The following is a 19,743-nucleotide window of genomic DNA, read 5'->3' on the forward strand; positions in this document are numbered from 1 at the left end:
ACCTTCCTTCTGCTTGGCGCCTCAGGTCATTCAGGTCCAACACCTTCAGATTCACAAATAGCTTTTTCCACTGGGCCGATCGGACTCTTAAAAACCACTATTCCCCCACACCCCACCCCTGCCCACTCACCTTACCAATCTGAGCCATGTTCCCATTAACCCCCATCACTCTTTACAGGAAAAGTCTTTTTGCTTTGTGCTACTTCCAAGCATTTTGCAACTTGTTCGCTGATGTGTGCCTTTCTAGGGTTTTTGTATATATTTCTCTTGTTTTGTATATATGCCTCTTGACTGTATACATTTCCCCTGTTTAGTATTTATTCCTGCAGTCTACTATTTATATTTTATTCTGGCACAGTGGGTGTAGCACACCCACAATTTCTTTGTACATGTACAATGACAATAAAGAGCTATTCTAAATATTGTTAATTTAAAGTCTTGTTTTAAAAAGTCCAACTGTCATTCATGAATAGAGCCAGAAAGCAAACAGTAAAAAAACATCTAGTGAGTGTAAATAAATTAAAAACACAGCTAAAACAATGAAGAAGAAGCTACTCTCAGCTGCCCCCATATTCACAAGGGGTCACTAGAGGAGCTATGTTTGATTTGGCAATTCTTTTTTGTAAAAGGGATTTGTGTCTCCTAACCCCTAACCCAGGATGTTTTTGCTCTTTTGGCAAATGTGGAAATCACTACACTACACAACCACTGAAAGCCCAGCACAAAACTGTCAGAATGAATATTTGTTGCATTTTCTGTTGTATGATTTGATCTTATTCTGGTCAAAGCCCCTCACTCAGCAGGATGTGCACGGCTTTCTAGTATTTATTAAGTGTTTTGCTGTAGTAGGTGTTTTCTGCATTTTCTGGCTCTCCCACATATTGATTAACACAGTTTAAACTGATGGCTTCATTTATTTATTTATTTATTTTTGTTGGGGGGGCTTTAGTTTTGTAAATGTAGGCAACTGCCAATTAAAACTCCTGTTGCTGCCTCTTCTCCCCCTGTCACCGTGACTCTCTCATTATTCAGCAAATGATTGCTATTCAGATGTTGCATTGAGTAATTTCCATGACCGGGGATGTGGGAGTAGAAACCCTCCGCTGGCCTCCCTCACACATCTTTCCCTCCTTCCAATCTCCAAACTCATCATAAATATTTATGACGTTATTTGAATAATGTGAATCGGAATGACACAATATCATTTTGAGAAGTGAAGAGTAGAAATAGGAGGAAGGTGAGGAATCGGAAGCAGCAGAGGTGAAAGAATCTTCCACAACTGAAATGTGAGTCAGGGGTCATGCTTTGAGACATTGGAGGTGCAGAGATATGAGTGCTCATCACACTCTGTGCCCTTAGGGGAAAAAAGAACAAAAACCTGCGGTGTGATCTTTACCACAGCGTGTTATCTCTGTGACAGGGATACTTTGACACATCACATATTTACAGTAATTAGGCTGATGTCACTGTTCACCTGCAGGTGCTTAAAACTAATGCATCATTCTGTTATCTGAAGGCTGTCATTGGAATAAAACAGACTGTTCCATATTAAAGAAAGAAAAAAAAACAAGTGACAAGAGGGGAAATGGGTGTTGGTAAATGAGGTTTAGAAGTGGCAGTCTCGGAGGGACAGAGAAGTGAGAATGAGATTAGGTACCCATGGAAAGGTGAGTGTTGCACTCAGAGAAAAGAAAAAGATGGGGCTAAGGATAAAGACTGAGATGAAGATGGAGCCGAGTAGTGAGGGCGTGACGTGAAGACAGCATCTCTCAAGAGGGAGAAAAGTAAGAAGGGGGGATGTGTGTGGTATCCCTGTCTGCAGCCTGTGTGGATCTGATAGACAACAGAAGCTGATTCTCTAGTTGTGCAAGTGACAGGACAGCCTTGATGTCTTCCACAGGGAGAAACCTGATATTCCAGGAACAAGAAAGTCTTTTATGGAGGAGAACCTAAGCTTTCTGATATGTGCCTGCTTGAACCTACCTCATCTTTGTCAAGCAGAAAGGGAAAAATGTGAAGAAGCAATCCATATACAGCAAAAGCTGGAAAATGAAACAATGTATTGTCACTTAGGTTTTAGATTAATTAAAATCTTGATGAGCATTTTCAATAAACCACTTGTAGCATAATTTTGTTTAAGAGTCAGGCATTTGAATATTTGAAGTGTCAGCAGGCACTGACAAAAGGCTAAAATGTGAAATGATTCATGTTAAAGTACTGAAAAGGAAAAGTTACAAACGAGTAATAAATATATAGTTTTATGTCCACAGCCTCTGTGAGCCTGGGATGTTGTAAATAAGTCCTTCGCACAGTTTCAAAGGACAGCAGGATAGTTTGAGAAGTAGATTTAGCTTGCATAAACTTTTTTATTTTGAAAACTGGCCAGTTGTCCTATGTTTCTCATGCGTTTCCTGTCCTCCACACATGCTATGTACAGGTTCATACAGTCAAAAGACTTGGCACAAGATTTTTTGGCTCTATGCAAGGTAGACAGTAGCTTTTTTTTTTCTTTAGCCACAATGCTTCTAAAGTAAATTTGTTGGAATTGCTACCTTTGTGTTTATTGGTCTGCCTCAATCTCCCAGATGTAGGAGGGAATGGTGGAAAAGGAGGAAAGGGATTGCACTTTGTGTGCACTTTTATTACTATTATTAGCAATGGTCATAGTAACAATAGACAATGAATAAGGATTGCAGAACTGAATAAAACGATTCTGTTACGATTCTCTAATATCAGTTTTCAAGCTCTTCCATTGTTTTTCTATACATATATGATGAGCATTTTGTGTTCAGATTCATTGTCCCTTCTCTACAGCATTTCCTGACTCTTTAGTGTTGTGACAGCGGGTACTTTCTAAGTGTTTTATTATTTTAATTTGTGGGTAGTAACCTATAACCTATGCTGTTCTGCATATATTCTTTATCCATCCTTATCTGCCCTTTGGTTTCACCTGCACAAGTGACAAGGTAGGTCTCCCCTGCATAATTGGTTTTCCCATAATGGGGAGCACGCGTTGGGCTCTTCAAATCACGGACAAACAGTATCACACATTCTTGATTTTTAGTTCGCAAACACTTCTTGTAATGACTAACTACTAACTACATTTTAGAGATTTTAGCTCTTTATACAGTAAAGTTACAGCGGGATACAAATAACATCAGGCTGATCCTGCTGATTTGTTCCCCCAGTTCAAATCCCGGACAAACAGCATCCAACAGTTGTTTATGTTTTTGAACCCATTTTGCACAGAGAGGCACTTTTTGAAAAATGTATTGACAGCAATGTTAAATATTATTACACAGCAAAAAACAACTACATGTAAAATAATCACACCGTGACGCCTCTGCCTTTGTAAATGGAGGGACAGTAACTCTGTGTGTGTATATAAGCGTGTAAAAACTGCAGATAGCCAGATTAACAGAAACAGTATTTTGTCTCTATCTGCCATTCTGCAATTCATCTCATGTAAACAATAATGTGGGGACAGCAGAGGTGTGGAATCGAGTCACATGGTCTAATATTTACATTTAGCATATAACTGCAACATTCTTTTTTTTTCGTTTATTTTAAAGACTCGAAAGGACTTGAAATTCAAAGTTTCAGACTTGTGACTTTACTCGGACTTTTACACCAGTGACTTGAGACTCGACTCTGACTTGCCTGACATTACTTGAGACTTGACTTGTGACTTGACAATAAAGACTTGAGACTTACTTGAGACTTGCAAAACAATGACTTGGTCCCACCTCTGGCGCACAGCATGACGTGAAAAAAGGCACAAACCTTTGACGAACTCTGTATTCCTCATCCACACGTAAACGCAAAAAAGGAGTTTTAAAAAATCTCAGTTTTCGGTGATTCGAAACGCTGTTTACGTGTGGACGAAACAGCTGCATTTTCAAAAATACCCGTGTAGGTGCGGACGTAGCGTAAAAGAGTTTTTAGTTTATTTTATTACTACCTGTAATTTATTGCAGATTATTTGAATTTGCTTAATTGTTTACTAAATGTTTGAGGTGTGAAATAAACCGCCATTTGTCAAAACATTAACCCGGCCCAGTAAAACAAGTTTGGGAACCACTGCATTAACCTAACTCCACTAACTGCATATTTCTGGACTGTGGGAGTCAGAAACCCAGAGAGAACCCATGCAGAACATGCATATGCTAAGGTCCCGGCCAAATTGGGGAAGTCAAACTCAGGACCTCCTTGCTGCGAGCCAAAGGTGCTAAACATCCAGTAATTTTTCATCCATCATGAAATAAATGGGCAAGGTGTTTCATGCAACAGATTCACAAATTATTGAGAAAAGAGTCATCTAAGCTGCAAACTATATAAAAACCCAAACCTCAGGAGTTCTACAATGAATACAAATTTAGTTAAGCATCACATGAATAGGAATTACTCACTTTTCTTCTTCTTTTTTCTTTCTTCTTTTTTCTTTTGTCAGAATGAATGCAATGAACTTTGCATAATGAGTTATTTAGATCTCCATCAGTCTGAGCACTGTGTTAGCCACAGAAACTCCTGTCCTTGCTCCAATCTTCTGAAAGGAGCTGAATCTAGTTTCCTTATCACTCTGAGCAGAAAACAATGAGTTGAGAGAAAGAAAAGACCTCAGTGAATGGAGGATGCGGGGAAAAACATAATAGATAGTAGTGGAAATTGATTTTGAACAAGTGCTTTTATTCGACAAAAGCTTGGCATCTGAGGAGAAAATGGTCTCCTTGAATAAGTACCGTGGTGGAAATGTGGTTTAGACCTGATAAAAGGATGCCAGGGGGAAGGTAGATGGAGACAATGGGTTGAGAAAGGAAGATAAAGAGTGATTAAAGAAAATGAGAAAAGAGGCAAAGCAGAAGCAAGAAAAACAATCTGAACAACAAGATTGGGTGGAGGAAGAGAGAAAAATGCTGCGAGAAAATGTAGGTGGGTCATGAAGAGGAACAATAGCTCAGTGCCCTTTGGGTTTAAATTGCCAACATACAGATAAATTTGAGATGTCTCTCTTTTATTCTTAACATCTTATTCATCACTGCAATGCTATTAACTAAAGGTGAGTCAGCCAGAAGTTCTAAAGGATGTCCTGATTCTGCACTGATTTATTCAAGAAGAAATAGACACAAAGTGCCTGCAAGAGTTGGATGCAAGGTAATAAATTATTCATTAATGCCACCCAAGGAAATGTGTTAAAAACTTTTGAAAAGAGTTAATGTGTAAGTAAAATATCACAAGAGAGGATCTGGGCAGGTGCTTTAGCTGAACATAAGTGAGTTTGGCTAAAGGTAAAACCTACATGTAAGAGAAGTAAGATGCATGACTAGATAACCTCTTATGCTTTAATCTAACTTTTTTTATGCATCTTTTTGAACTGCCAGAGTTTTATCCATTTAAGGTAAGTCTATTACCCCGCTATGTAATCATCACAATGAATGTATCTAAAGATCAGGTGCCTTTCGTCTTGTCTTCCTCCTCTCACCCCCATCTGGTCACGCTAGATGGCCGTCCCTCCCAGAGCATTGATCTGCTGGAGGTTTCTTCCTGTTGTCGCCAATTCCTTGCTCATTGGGGCTTGTGTGATTGTTGGGGTTTTTTACTATATTATTGTTGGGTCTTTACTTTACAATATAAAGTGCTCTGGCATGGCTGCTGTTGTGAATGGGTGCAAAATAAATAAAACTGAATTAATTTTACTAGTATTACCAGTTTATCTGCCAAAGTATCATCATTCACTCCCAGTTTGTCCCTATCCATACTCGTTAATGATTTTCCGGGCAAGAATTTGTGTACTTAGCCTCTAAATGCCACACTTTTTTGCACTTACTCTGTCTGCCTGCTAATTGTTATTGAGCAGGTAGAATAAAATGATGGGTTTGTATAGCTTTCTGCTGAAAGCAGCTGTTGATACGAAGGCAATTACTGTGAACCACCAACAAGGACGTTGCAGCTGAGAAAATCGAAATAGCAAGCTGAATGTCTGTAAAAGGCTATATTTGAAAGAACCCATTTGATATTCGTCAGTGCTAACGTTAAAAAATAAAGTATTAGAGCAAATGTAGCCTCTCTATTAAAACTATTGAACTGTGTTACAGAAATTGTCCTCGTACCTTTTCATTCTGTACTTTTGAAAAATATTCAGTTGTCACTGAGCATTATGGGAATATCTAAAACTGTCTACAGATATTTGTGTAACGCGCCTTATTCATCTAATTTTGTGAGCCCATCTTTCTTCCCCTGCCAACTTTATTTTGGTACATGCTACCTTTTATATGCCGAGCTGACAATGACAGACTGACTGGGCTATGTATAGTCTTCTGCAAGCTGTGGGCTGAGTCCTATTAAATTAATTAAAAATTTCCCCAAAATCTTCTCCTTTACCTTACAACTCAAAACTTTTTTACTAACACTTGAGGCCTTCAAACGTCATCACGCTGTTTATGACACACAGACTGATGAGATCTGCAAACATTTATCATTTTTATGCCATTCCAGTATGCTGCTTTAGGGTTTCCACAGACAAGTGGATTGAAATTAATGTGAGTGACTCATGCCACTTTAAATAGCGACTTTAACCTCTTTCCACATGTTTGTGCACCTGCATTATTTTTAGAAATCGAGTACTATAGTGACTGAAAATATGACATTGCCTCCCCTGCTGTTTTTCAAATGCAACATGGCCTCTCTGGCACTTAAAATCTGTAGGCAAATCACCTATCAATCACTATCTGCATGGGGGCGGGAAGTGCTGTGACATCGTGAATGTGGTATTAAATGAAGAAGAGCGATGGAGAGCAGAATCATGCATCAGGTTATTGTCTTTCCCAGGCAAAGAGGAGACTCTCAGCAGTCGGGCCACATAACAGCCTTGTTACCCATTTCTCTTCTGCTTTAGTTGTCATTTTCCATTTGGCTTTCACCTTGGAAGACCGACATCTTTTTTCAGTCTGCCAGCATTTTCTACATTGGTTCACAAACGAGGGTGTGCTTGAATATCAATTCTCTAAGTCCTTTCTTGCTCCCTCTGTCTCTCTCCTTCCTGTTCAGGGAGGTAATGATGTAAGCAATTACTCATTGTAGTTTATTAAATCTGCTGTAAGTCAAAGGAGAATGTTATGTTGTCATGTTGTTTGCATGATTTGTTGTGCCACTTACCGTGTCCTTTAGTGGAAGATCCACATTATGTATGGCTGTGCACCTTACCTAATACATGGATGCACTTTTTCTTTCATTGTTTTTCTTTCTGTTTTTACTGTATTTGGAAATGTAAATATCTTAGTCGGAAAACGTTTCAGTTCATTTTAACCATTCTAACTTATTATACACAGGCACACAGAACATTGATGGTCTGTAATGGCATTCATAAGTATTTGAAAGGCGTGTTGTTCATAGTTTTATGTTAATTTGGATTAGTGGATGAGCACCATCCGTCAGAGTTGAGCAAGCTTTTTAGATTTTAAGCTAAATATGCATTGTTTAAGCAAAAGTAAAGAAAAAACTGGGAAATATGACTGGTGTGTTCTCACAAAAAGGGAGCATTATTTCATTCTTATTCATTTCATTTTTTTTTTCATGTGACTGATTGGTTGGTTATAGGTGGGAAGCTACAATAACTAATTTGTAGAATGTAAGAAAACATCCTGCGTTTTATGTGTATGCCATTATTAGTTTGGATGCCTGTGGTTATTTAAGTTCAAAGTTGGCCCAGCACGGACATGATATGAAGGCCAGTGAAGCCCACATAAGGTGACCCGAGTTAATAATTTAGTCACAACTCCTTCTTTATTCTGGGGCACCGCTGAGAAACAATCTCCCATTAATTCACAACTAAAGTTAGACGGAGCCAAAGCAGTTTCTTTAAGGTCAGGACCAGTTGCAAATTTAGAGTTTAAAAAATGGGGTTGTTAGCAAGACAAGGAGAAAAAACTGTGAAACGCTTCTCATTTTAACTTAAAATAACTGTAATAATCAGTGTGGTCCAATGCTAAAAAACAAAAAATGTATTAATTAATTAAGAAAAAAACCTAGTAGGAATGAAAATATTTTCACTGAATGATCAAAAACACTAAATAAACAAAGAATCCAGATGATTTTTTTTTAATTTATGTAAATTACAGCCAGAGCTCCAAGTTGAATCTAATGGAATCCCACTACAGGCTGTAAATATCATTGTAAGCAGTGACAGAAGCTTTTTCACACAATAAGATTTTATTACTAATAGTAGCAGCAAAGTTGAACATACAATTACATTAATTTCTTCATTTATTTCTTTTCCCTTTTTTGAATAGCCTCAACAGACAATTGTCACTCATTGACAACTCACTAAATGACCAGACAAATATGCTGAAAGAATAATTTAATTTAATTTTTTTATCAAATAGCTTCAAACCAAAATTGCTGCTAAAAGCATCAGTCAGAATTGTAACCTGATGATGGGGCTAGCTGAAACGTCAGGGGATCACATGAGTTGTAGTCCATCATGAGGGAAACTTAAATGTTAAATTTCCAGTCAGTCAGACAGTTTTCCACGATATATCACTAAATGGCAAATATGTCAATCGGCTGTTGCTCCAAGAGTAAAAGTAAAGGGATCGTCAGAGTGAGTTACATTCACCCTGCAGGGACAGCAATCCATCTTAAACTTATTGAGATATTTCCGTGTGGACTGACATGATGGACTGTTACGCTGACTTGCCACCAGCATTGCTAAAATAAAAATACACTAGCTTTTACAACCAACACAGAGTGCCAGTTTACTGTGAATTCTTCACCAGTTTCCAGTCAATCAAACTGCCTTCTTGTCTTGCAATTTCATGCTTCAGCTAAATCTAAATTAAACCCCAGACTGTGTTTGGTTTGTCAGACTAATGTAGTCTTGATAATTGTCAGTTATTAGGCGTTTGTGCCAAATTCAAAAGAAGCATAAATCTTTCTTGACAAAAGTCCTTTTGCTTTGCCAAGTGCAAACTTACCGCAGCATGCTTATCTGCTGTGACCCTCAACCTTTGTCTCAACTCCCTCCCTCTTTGGATGGCAACCACTTTTCTTTTCAACACGTTTAAGGCCCTCTACCTTGTTAATGATGTGTAATTATCTTGGAGTGTATGTGAGGTGAAAACTGATTTCTCCATGTCAGGGCTGTAGACAGGTTTGACAAGAACTTAGTTGTCTAGGGCTGACCGTCTGTCATCCCAGCAAAATCGTCTGGGTCGACATTTGAACTGTGAGGGATACTCGGTGACAGAGTTCACAAGGCAAAATGGCTTTGTGGCTTTTTCGCTTCTCACGTCCAGCTAAAATCAGCTACGGCGCTCTCTAAATGCAAATTAGAAGCTGGGCTCGCTGACCGAACAGTGGCACTCCACTGTGAGGCCGGCTGGGTGGGTGGGGACTGTTGAAAGTGTAGGTTCTGGCTGAATGTCATCAACTCACGTGGATCCTCAATCATCCTCGGCATTGAGCAGCTCTTGCAGCAGAATCGAGGTCCTTGTTCACAATACAAGACTTAAATCTTTATTTCTGACAGATACTGGCTGCCTCCAGTGGTGCCAAAAGTACAGACATCCGTCACTTACTGTAAGTAGAAGAACAGATACTTGTGGGAAAAAATACTCTAGTAAATGCTCAAGTACTGATTCATCTTCTTTACTCAGGTAAAATGAAAAAGCACAGTGAAATATGCTCATAGTGTAAAAATAAAAAATAGCTCTTTTGGGGATATTTCTAACAGCTGTTTTTGTGCACAGGGAACTAAACTTCATGACTTAATAATATAATAATAAAGTAATATTTATGCAAGTATATGAATATGAATGTGTGCAGCTTGAACACGTTGGACACTTTAGCCATCTAAAATCAACAAGATCTAAGAAGATGCTACAGGAACTGAGATTTTCCAAACGAAGACGGTACAAAGCTAATAAAAAGTTGGAATTCAGTGAGTGAATCTCCATCCTCTTCTCCATTCTAACTAATTTCATGCAACCCTTGAATAAAACAAAGTTACAATATGCTACTTTGTTTTGTAGGACGTTTCACAATGACCTGAAAGAAAAAAGACAACTGAACAACACAAACTCTAAAATGAATGGTGACATTTAGTATGTAACATGCAAACAACAGATACATAATAATTATAAATAATATTATGTAAAAAATTATAATGTCCAGTTTATCAGGTATCACTGAGCAGTCCTCACTTCGAAAAATAATCTACTTTTTTCCTCCCTTTGTCTCGTCTTCCTTACATCTTCCTCCATCTCTAAGTGAGGTTCTCTCACTTACAGAAGGGAGATACAGAAGCTGTACTTTCAGACCAACTGTGTGACAAACTGCATCCAAACAGTGTGTTTGTTAATGTTTGTTCAGCTGTTTGAGAGTTGCATTTGAAATGACCTGCCACTTTAAATCATTACTCCCTTTGTGCTCACTCGTTTTCTTTGCTGCTCGACAGACGCTTAAACGCTACAACCAAAATATATCAGCATTGTTGCCTCCAACCCCTGAGTTGGAATAATAAATGATACATAAATTGTATATCTTTGGCTCTCATTGTGTGATAAGCACCACTGATGGATACACAAATAGGATTGTCTTCGATGCCTTATTGTTCCCTCTATTTAAGTTCAAATGTGATTGGATTTTTGAAGGCGTGCAGTAATGATAAAAATAACTCCCCTCAAGTACGTTAAACCTAAAGTAACAAACCTGTTTGGAAAATGTAAGGATTAGAAAGTAGAGATATTTGTGTTAAACATACAGAGTAAAAGTAAAAGATTGTCAGAATCAAAATACTCAAGTAAAGTTTTTAAGTACAGTAGCAAAGTATTCATCTACTTTATTACTTACTCTGGGTCTTGCCGGCTGAAAACTCAAAGCAAATGTTTGGTCTGTGCGAGGATTTTATGCGCAAACAGCAATTTTTTGTTAAAGTTAATTAAGTGGTGCCACTATTGATCAGCTCCACAGTAAATAATTTATCAAACATTCTGCAATGATGACATTTTCACCATTTTTCCTTCTATTTTTCCTTGAAGTAAAAGAAGGAAACACACTTTTGGGATGAACCGAATGTACCGAACAGTGAATGTGGTGACTTAATGAACAGCTCTGAAGTATTTTTGATGAGCGGATCAAAGCATCTCTACCAGTCTAACAGCTCAGTCTGCATGCGATGAACCATTGCCTGAAAGTGATAAAAGAATATATGGCATATGAACTGTGAAATGAATGCTTTGTCTGCCAGTTTCCCTGTGCACTGGGCTAAAAAATTATATGAAATTACTCATTTATCAGCTTCAGTTCAGATTACTGAGATTCACCAACTTCCTCGCTGTGCCAGTGTTATTATGTGAACTTTGGCAGAGCTAAATTATATCCTTATCTCCTCCTTTCCTGCTCTTAGATATAGATCAGCAGCCGTGATGATATTAGATTTTCTCTGCTCCTCAAAAGCTTTTCTTGCTTGTCTTTTAAAAGCTACTGCCTCTGTCACTTGCTTCTGTGGATTACTATAGAAGGACAGTTAACTGACTCATCAATATCGACATGATTTTAGATTAAAATGTGATTAGAAATACAGACATTTTCAGTATTTGAAAGGGCTTCGATTGCTGTCATATAAAGCGTTTGGTATATCTATATGCAATGCTTTTTCTTCACAACTATTACACCCCATGTGATTTACTCCCTGTAGAAAATAATTTGCTACACTGCTCATTACATTACTGGTAGGTTAATTTCCAAGATTCTCTGCAATGCATTGTGGTTTTCCAGTAAACTGTGTAATAATAAACGCTACATATGCCCACATATCAAATCCCTATCTCAATAAGGACGATACACACAGGCTCTTTAAACGTTTCATTCACATTTTTGTCTTTTTGAGACACTCTTGTTGTTGTTGATGTTTCTTTTTCTGTCTTTAATGCCCATAATTAAAAAAACAAATTGTTGGATAATTCAACATTATTTTGTAGTAATGTAAAGTAATTACGTTATTGTGTTTCTTCATCATGCATTATGCCAACAGTTTTATTATTGGACATGAAATCTCTAAAGCAAATAGAAAGCAACACTTTCCGGATGAAAGTTTCACTTTGATGTCGACTTAGGAAGGGATCACAGTATGTTGCCATGATTTGAGAGATAAATCCTCTAGATAAATCATTACATCTGCTGTAACTATTAATCAGTGCATCATCTTGATCTCATGTTTGCTTTTGTTCTTTTTTCTATTTTAGGTAAGTGCTGCCAGAAGCTTCGAGGAGGGGTGGGAAGGAAAAAGGAACTACTATACAGGTTATGTTCTGTTTCTATCAGTTTCCTAGTTTTTCTGCATATTCAGTGGTTATAATTCTGATAGAATGAGCAAGATGATGATCCCCAAGCCTCTTGCTAGGACATAAGTGTATTTCCTGAGTTAAACATTTGGGTAGATTAAGATTCAGTAGATTCATTAGTCAGAAGTTCCATCATCATATCATCATATTATCAGGGCAGACAGAACGGACTGAAGTGCAGACTCAGAAAGAGTTCAAAAGTTTATTTACAAAACCACAGTGCTGAATATATAGGTGCAGGGCAAAGGGTCCTGCACCTTGCCCTTACTACCGGGGGTAGGAAGGGAAGGGAACAAACTCCACGGTGCAATATATACAGGTGCGGGGAAGGGGGTTCAGGGCTCCAGGGGTAGGGAGGAAATCCACACACTCGCACACTCCTCTTCTTGCTCACACACTCACTGTTCTTCTGCTGCTCACGCTTTCCCGCACTCCATGCCACTCAGACAGACAGGTACTTCAGAGCGGTTCGGGGACAGGTCCAGGGAATTCAGGTAGCTCAACAATCTAGCAATGAGAAGCTCAGAGCCACCACCTTAAGTAGTGGCAGGAAACTAGGTCAGTGAGCAGCAGCTGGTGGTAAGCAGGCCAGGTGTGTGGGCCAAAGGCAGGAGCCCATAATGAGCTCCGCCCAGGTAGACAGGAGAGTGAGGAGAGAGAACGAGAAGAAAACAAAAACAACATGTGGCCTTGAGTGAGACAGCCGGAGAGACACAGGGACCACGACACATATTGATTTATTTAGTCACAATTAAACAATTTTGATTTTCATAGAAGAACTTTTCACATCCAGTTGTACCTGAATGTAGCGTTTGGCTTGACTGTGTGAGCTGCTGCACATTTCAGTTATGCTTGAAGGTGTCGATTTTCATCGGAGGCTGACAGTTTAGGTCTCTTTCCAGGGCTTGGCAAAGTGGTGACACATCAGAATAAGTTGTCCAGTTCTGTGAACTGATGATCCTGGAATCTGTAGTCATTTAGAAAAGGTGTCATCAAGTATCTGAAAAAGGCCTCCCAAAGCCGTTACCTCAATGCTTAATATTATGTGGACTATGCTTAGAAACTACTTCTGTGCCAGGAAACCAACCAGTTTAAATGAACTCTACCAATTCTGCCAAGAAAACTAGTTAAATATTAGCCACAAGCTTGTTGCTGGCAACCAAAAGTGTCTAGTTGACATGAAACTAAGGGATATTTGGGATACCAAATATTAGATGGATTTTATGCATAGTTTTAGGGCTTTATATATTGGCTAGACCCAATTCCTGTTTTTTACAGTCATTAACAATGTGTGCTGTACAATCATTTTACCCTGGAATGACTGTACAGCACATTTGCTTGTTCCTAGTAGTCCTAGATTTCACGTGGCAGGCAGATTTGAGCCATCATCGTCACTTTGAGGGGAATGGAAAATTAAACTGGATGTTCATCAGTTCTTCTATAATATGATATTCACATTTTGGCTCATAATTCCAAGACTGTGAAGCTCATTACATCTATATAATGTTTTTCATCATATTTGTTATTTCCTTGAATTCATATTATGTGAAAATACTGTTTTATGGAAGTGGGTGGTGATAAACATTACTGTGCAGCTGGAATAATGCAGTAAAATGTCATCAGATATCGCTCCAAATAAAAGAGGAAATTTTTAAAGTGAAAAGGTCACTTTTAAAAGGTGCGTGCTGACTTAAGGCAGCGCTTTTAAAGGTTGTGTTTAGAATTGAAGAATCTTAACGAGAAGTAAAAATAATTATCAATTTTAAAGCAACAAAAATTTGTTACATTTTGACTCAGGTTTATCTAGCCACTTTCATCTGCTGTTCTTTATATTAGAGCTTCTTAGGTACAATCTAGCACCTCTATTTCCATAAATTTTGATCATGAAGTGAACCATTTTGCCCTAATTTATAGCAAGACACTTAGTGCTGGATATACATTGTAACTTAGCTTGATTCTGCATAGATGGAAGTGGAGAGCTCTGTGAGTAATCTGCTCAATCTGCAAACAGCCACGAGCGTACACTGCAATCCAGTAATGACCAGTGCAGTCTGCCGAGAGCTGCGGAAATTAACAGGTCAAAAACAAGCAGACCAGATGAGGGAGCAGGTAATCTATTACAAAGGAACTGCACAGTTAAAGTCCATGGTTTATGCATGTGTTTGCCTTCAGTAACGGCATGGAAATTCAGAACAACGAGAGACAGCTGAAGGAGAACTGGTATCTTTTTGATATAAAGGGTGAACTCGTCTGTCAGATCTTGCTGGGGAGTGTGTGGATAAATGTGTGATCTGTTGATAAATCTGACAGCTCAGGTGGAGCGCAGGATTCATCCAGAGGGAGGGTTCCTGTATATCAAACTATTCTGTATAGGCCTAAAATCTGTTTGTAACAGCTTCAGAAAAAGAACACAAAGCATTATTTACCGTCAGATCCTGGTCCAACCCTGCGTTAATGATGTTGCTGTCACTGTGCCACATAGATAAATACGGACATTGCTTTAGTGTTTTCTCCCTGCTACGCGAGGCAGACTTATTTTACAGCTCAAACATTAGTCTTAAGATCACTTCAGATCTAGAGGTGGGAATCACCATACACCACGACACGATATTATCACAATACTTAACGCACGATACGATATTATCACAATACTTAACGCACGATACGATATTATTGCAATTTTTTAAAATATTTTGCGATATTCAGATTCTGTACATAAAGGTAAACTTTATCAATATTCATTTTATCTAATATCAAAGTCTCGCACTCAGTCTTTCTCTCATTTCAGTCAGTTTTATTGTTGACAAACTGAACGGTCTAGTCCAACTTAACTCAATGCAACCATCTGGTACAATTATAGCTATTCTGAACTATGCAATTTATGAAAACTATGCAGCCCCTTCAGCAACTGAAGAATTTGAAAGTAAATTAAAACAAAATATAATTTTACGTTAAATAAAAAAGTTTTAAACTTAATTAAAATAAAAAATGTCTTAAATTAAAATAAGTAAACTGTCATGTTTGTTGCTGCCAAAAAAAAAGTTAAACACATTTGGACAGTGAAGGAATGTCAGGATTCTTGCTCAGAAAAAGGATCAACATGCTCTGAAGTCAGAGCACAAAAACCTTTTCTGTAACAAAATATCGATTTCTGCTGTCCCTGTATCGATACATTATTAGCAAACAAAATATCACGATACTACACAGTATCGATTTTTTCCCCCACCCCTATTCAGATCTGTCTGCGTCTTGTTAATTACTGTATTTTGGCACACATTTCAATATTGTATGGTGGAGACTTAAAGTTTATAAACAGCCAAGTGGGCATTTTATTAAATGAAGACATGATTTTAAGCTCCAGAAGTGTTATAATGGAGACAGAGCAAGGTGAAGGACTCTGAGTTCCTTTTTAGTTAAACATGAACAACTTATTTAACATGTGTTTGGTTAGATATTAGATATATGCCAGGATTGAAAACAGTCACATTCAAAAAAAAATGTAGTGCTTATACTTGATTTGAACGTTTTTGCAAGTAATTTTGGTTCATAAAGATTGCAGTTATTTTTATTCACGCTAAGGAACATAGTCGTTACAGGTGATGGGTTTGATTTTTATCTGTGGTTTGGAAAATGACAAATTGCCCCCTGCGTTAGTGATTTTGCTGTCACTTTTGTTAAGTATGTGAGTAATTTTGTAATGCCACTTGGCCCACCCCCATCCCACGAGGTAATTTGTTCCTCAGAATTGTTGGCTGTTGCAATTCAGGCTGAACCCGGCTCCAATACTTTGCCAGAGCGAGGTGAAGGGGCCTTGTGATAAGTGTTTGTCTGCTGGCTGCTGGTAGAAGTGAGTGTGAAGTGTCTTTGCGTTGCCGTCGTCCATAACAAGTCCTCTCAAATTCACTAAAACCTTCAAATGTAACTTTCTGAAGGACACGGATTCAAGTGGAACGAAGCTTCATCACTCAGCCTGCTGACTTGTTTAGCTCGGGAGAGATTTGTGCAGATTGTTGACATTCTTCATCATCTTTTGTACAGCTTATACCATTACTGTCATAATGTGGACTATTAAGACTCCAGCTTCGGTAAATAGATGCCTAACCTTCAGCACTTTCATGAAGAGTCACTGACGAGCAAACAGCCAGACGTCAGGCAGAGAGGTTGTTGCGTTTACTTTGTATCACCATGAATATGCTGTGTCTGACACTCGGCCAGTCAGCGAGGTGATGACAATAGGGAAAAGAGCCGTCACTGAATCATCTGAAGCACGACGACGCTGCCATTAGAAGACCCTGATCTTTTATGTCTACCTTTGTGGCCTTGCAAGAAAATTTACCACAGTTAGCAAATGTTAGCAAGAAGACAGAAAAATGGGGATAAAATCAAACCCTAACCCCAAAGTTCTCTCAGCTGCTTTTTAAATTAGGGAAATAAAGACTTTTACACGTCACATAATATGCATGTCTGTTAATATAAGCTTTATGTCCCGTTACATTCATGCCGAATGAGCTGCTACAGTATGCTTTTTGTCTGACAAATTGAGTTCATTATTTCATTCCCTAGCACTGTCATATTTTAAATCTATTTTTAATACTGTCAATTGGATGACAGCTTATATTCTAATCTGCTCCTTAGATCTTGATATGCATACGAACAATCAGATATAATTATCGAAACTGACTCTCAAATGAAACGTAATAAGTTTTGATGAAATGGGAGCATTTCAAAATTCTGACAGCAGTAAATTAAGATTGAGTGATGAAAGCACAAACATCCTGTTTCCCAAGTGTCAATGTCATGTGTTTTTTCCTGCGTTTATTAATACCGATGGTGAGTTTCTCTTTTAATTTCATTGAAAGTTATTTATCTGACAAATTATGATGAGCAGCCACCATCCGCATTGAATCTTAATACCCACGTAGACTCCACACTGTTGGTTGATTATTGACAGCAGGCTGTCACTTAATATGCACATCATACAATCATATTAGATAGCAAAGCAGTCAAATGTGGCAAATGGCATCATTAAGAGGTGGAGTTAAATATAATACTTTTTTATCAAGATTTAAGTCAGTTATAATTTCCTCAAACAAAGCTTATTATATCCCACATCTAATGGGCGTTTGCAGTCTTCTCAACTCCACCGGTAGTAATATTAACTCTGTGAATAGTTCCCAATCTCTGCCAGTTATTATCCCTGTGAGCTCACTCTGTGTATTTCTTCAACTGTGCTACCTCTCATAGCGTGGAGGTACCAGGGTGTACCAGGGTGTTGCCCAAACTTGTCAGGTTTAAAAGTAACTTGTGGTTTGGAAGTAGTGTTACTAACTTCAGTAGTCTTAAATGATCAATAAAAACATGCAGTAGTGTAAAAATCTTACACATTCTGCTGTTAAAACAAGAAAATGTGAGCTGACACTGGCAGACATTCTTTGATTATGTTTTTCATAGATCTAATAACTGAACATTGTGTTGTCCGGACATACATATTTGCAGATTTGGCTGATTTTATGATTGAAATCTGTGTATTTTGTTTTTCTCTTGATGTACCATAGGTATAATGCACACAATTAGAATGGTTTCCCCTAGCAACCTCTGGGGACAATGTGTATTTCCTGAATGGTTGGAGAGTGGTTGCTGGAGGCTGCTGGCTGTCACTGGGTGAAATCTGTTGCAAAAAGGGTATTGCACCAAAAATGTCCTTTGATTAGGGACGCAAACCAGAAATACAGAACACTGTAACCCAAAAATAAAAGATGTGCCTTACTATTGTACAGGAACCAAAATATTTCAAAAAGCACAACTTTCATTTTGAATGCAAATGGTTTTTAATTCGTGTCACATTTTCCCCACTTTTACTGCTGCTTGGCGATTAGCTAGCCAAAGTGTACTGAAAAGTTCATCACCCTTCAAACTACAGACCACCTTGTCAATCTGCAAGCGACCAAAGCAATTGCAAGGAGGTTTTTGCTGTAAAACTGCATACGTCTTTGCTACCAGTTTTACCTGGTGTCTCCCAGCAACCACCAGCAACCGGTTTCCCATTGCCAGCTGTGGTGGCCAGATGTTTGGAGACCAGTCTCTAGATCTCACTGGAGTCTAAACAAATGAGTTGCAAAGTGAATAAATAGTAAATAATTATTTTTACTTGATATTTTTATTTTGTTCTTTAAACCTTTGGTGTGCTGCCTGGCATCTTCTTTAGCTAATTTTCTGAAGTGCCTCCATCAAACCACACAATGATGTAAAAGGCTGTAGTGTAGCGTACCATAATGTCAAGATCTTTTTATAATAATTTATTAGAGTTGAGGTTTGGTGTCTGTACTTGCCACTTGAATATAAATATAATACAAACAGTCTTCTGCCTCTTTATTTAGTCTTTGGATAATTGTTCTGATTTGGTTCATTATCCTGTTATATGAAAAAATCAAGTCAGGCAGTTCTCCTCCTTTAAGATGCCTTTAAAGCTATAGTCATGTCCCATTTTATCAACCCCAAAGAACCCCCCCCCCCCAAACTAATCTCTAATTTTGCCACCATGCATGACAAATGTTAAGCACTCCTCTAACTTTCTTTGTTCTAACTCTCACAAATGTTCTTCTTTTTGACCCAAATACCTAAGACTTTTTTTTCAGTTTTTCTCTATCTACTGTCTCTATCTACTGCAAAAACTCTGTTAACCGAATATAAAGCTTATCTAATCAGCAGACCTGCTGTAAGGAAAAAATAATGAACTTTGACTAGGTTATGCAACGTGACAGTTCACGTGAAAATGATCTTAGAGATGCACTTGTTATTCTCGCCTCTTTGCTGATGTCTTATATCCTTCACTTTCCCTGTATTGACCAAGACTTATGTAGTTCTAATGGATGTATTTCAGCTGTAAATTGAATTGAATTTTGTCTCTAGCACAAACGATAACTGAGTTACAGTCATTTCAAAATGTGCTAGCAGCCTATGGTAAATAAGAGGTTAATGCACCTGAATGCTCCAGGCCAAAAACTGCCAGAACTCTCTAATGACAAACGACTCAAGTGCATTCGATTAAAGTAAAATGGTTTCATATGTTACATTTTGTAGATTACCTCATGTTTTATGTACCTAATTTTAAAACCTCCTAATGACCATTTTATTTTTATTATGTCCTGACACCTAAAACTGAAGGAGGGTGTACCTTTTTTTTAAATATATAGCCCCAGTGTGTAATCTTTTGCCCTGCAGTCTTGTTTTTTTCCTCCTGTTCTCCAATAACTGATCGAAAACTGGACAACTGTCCTCACTTCCAGCCCATCTTCCTGCAGAGCCAAAGGGCTGTAGCTGTTCTCTTACATCCTGTCAGTTGTTGGATATCAAATCTCTCTGTATCTTCTCCACTAGACTCCCCAGACAAGGCGAACCTCTGCAC

Source organism: Haplochromis burtoni, unplaced genomic scaffold (genome assembly GCF_018398535.1).
Source record: "Haplochromis burtoni strain Fernald_Lab_line unplaced genomic scaffold, NCSU_Asbu1 Contig_284, whole genome shotgun sequence".
Classification (NCBI taxonomy): domain Eukaryota; kingdom Metazoa; phylum Chordata; class Actinopteri; order Cichliformes; family Cichlidae; genus Haplochromis; species Haplochromis burtoni.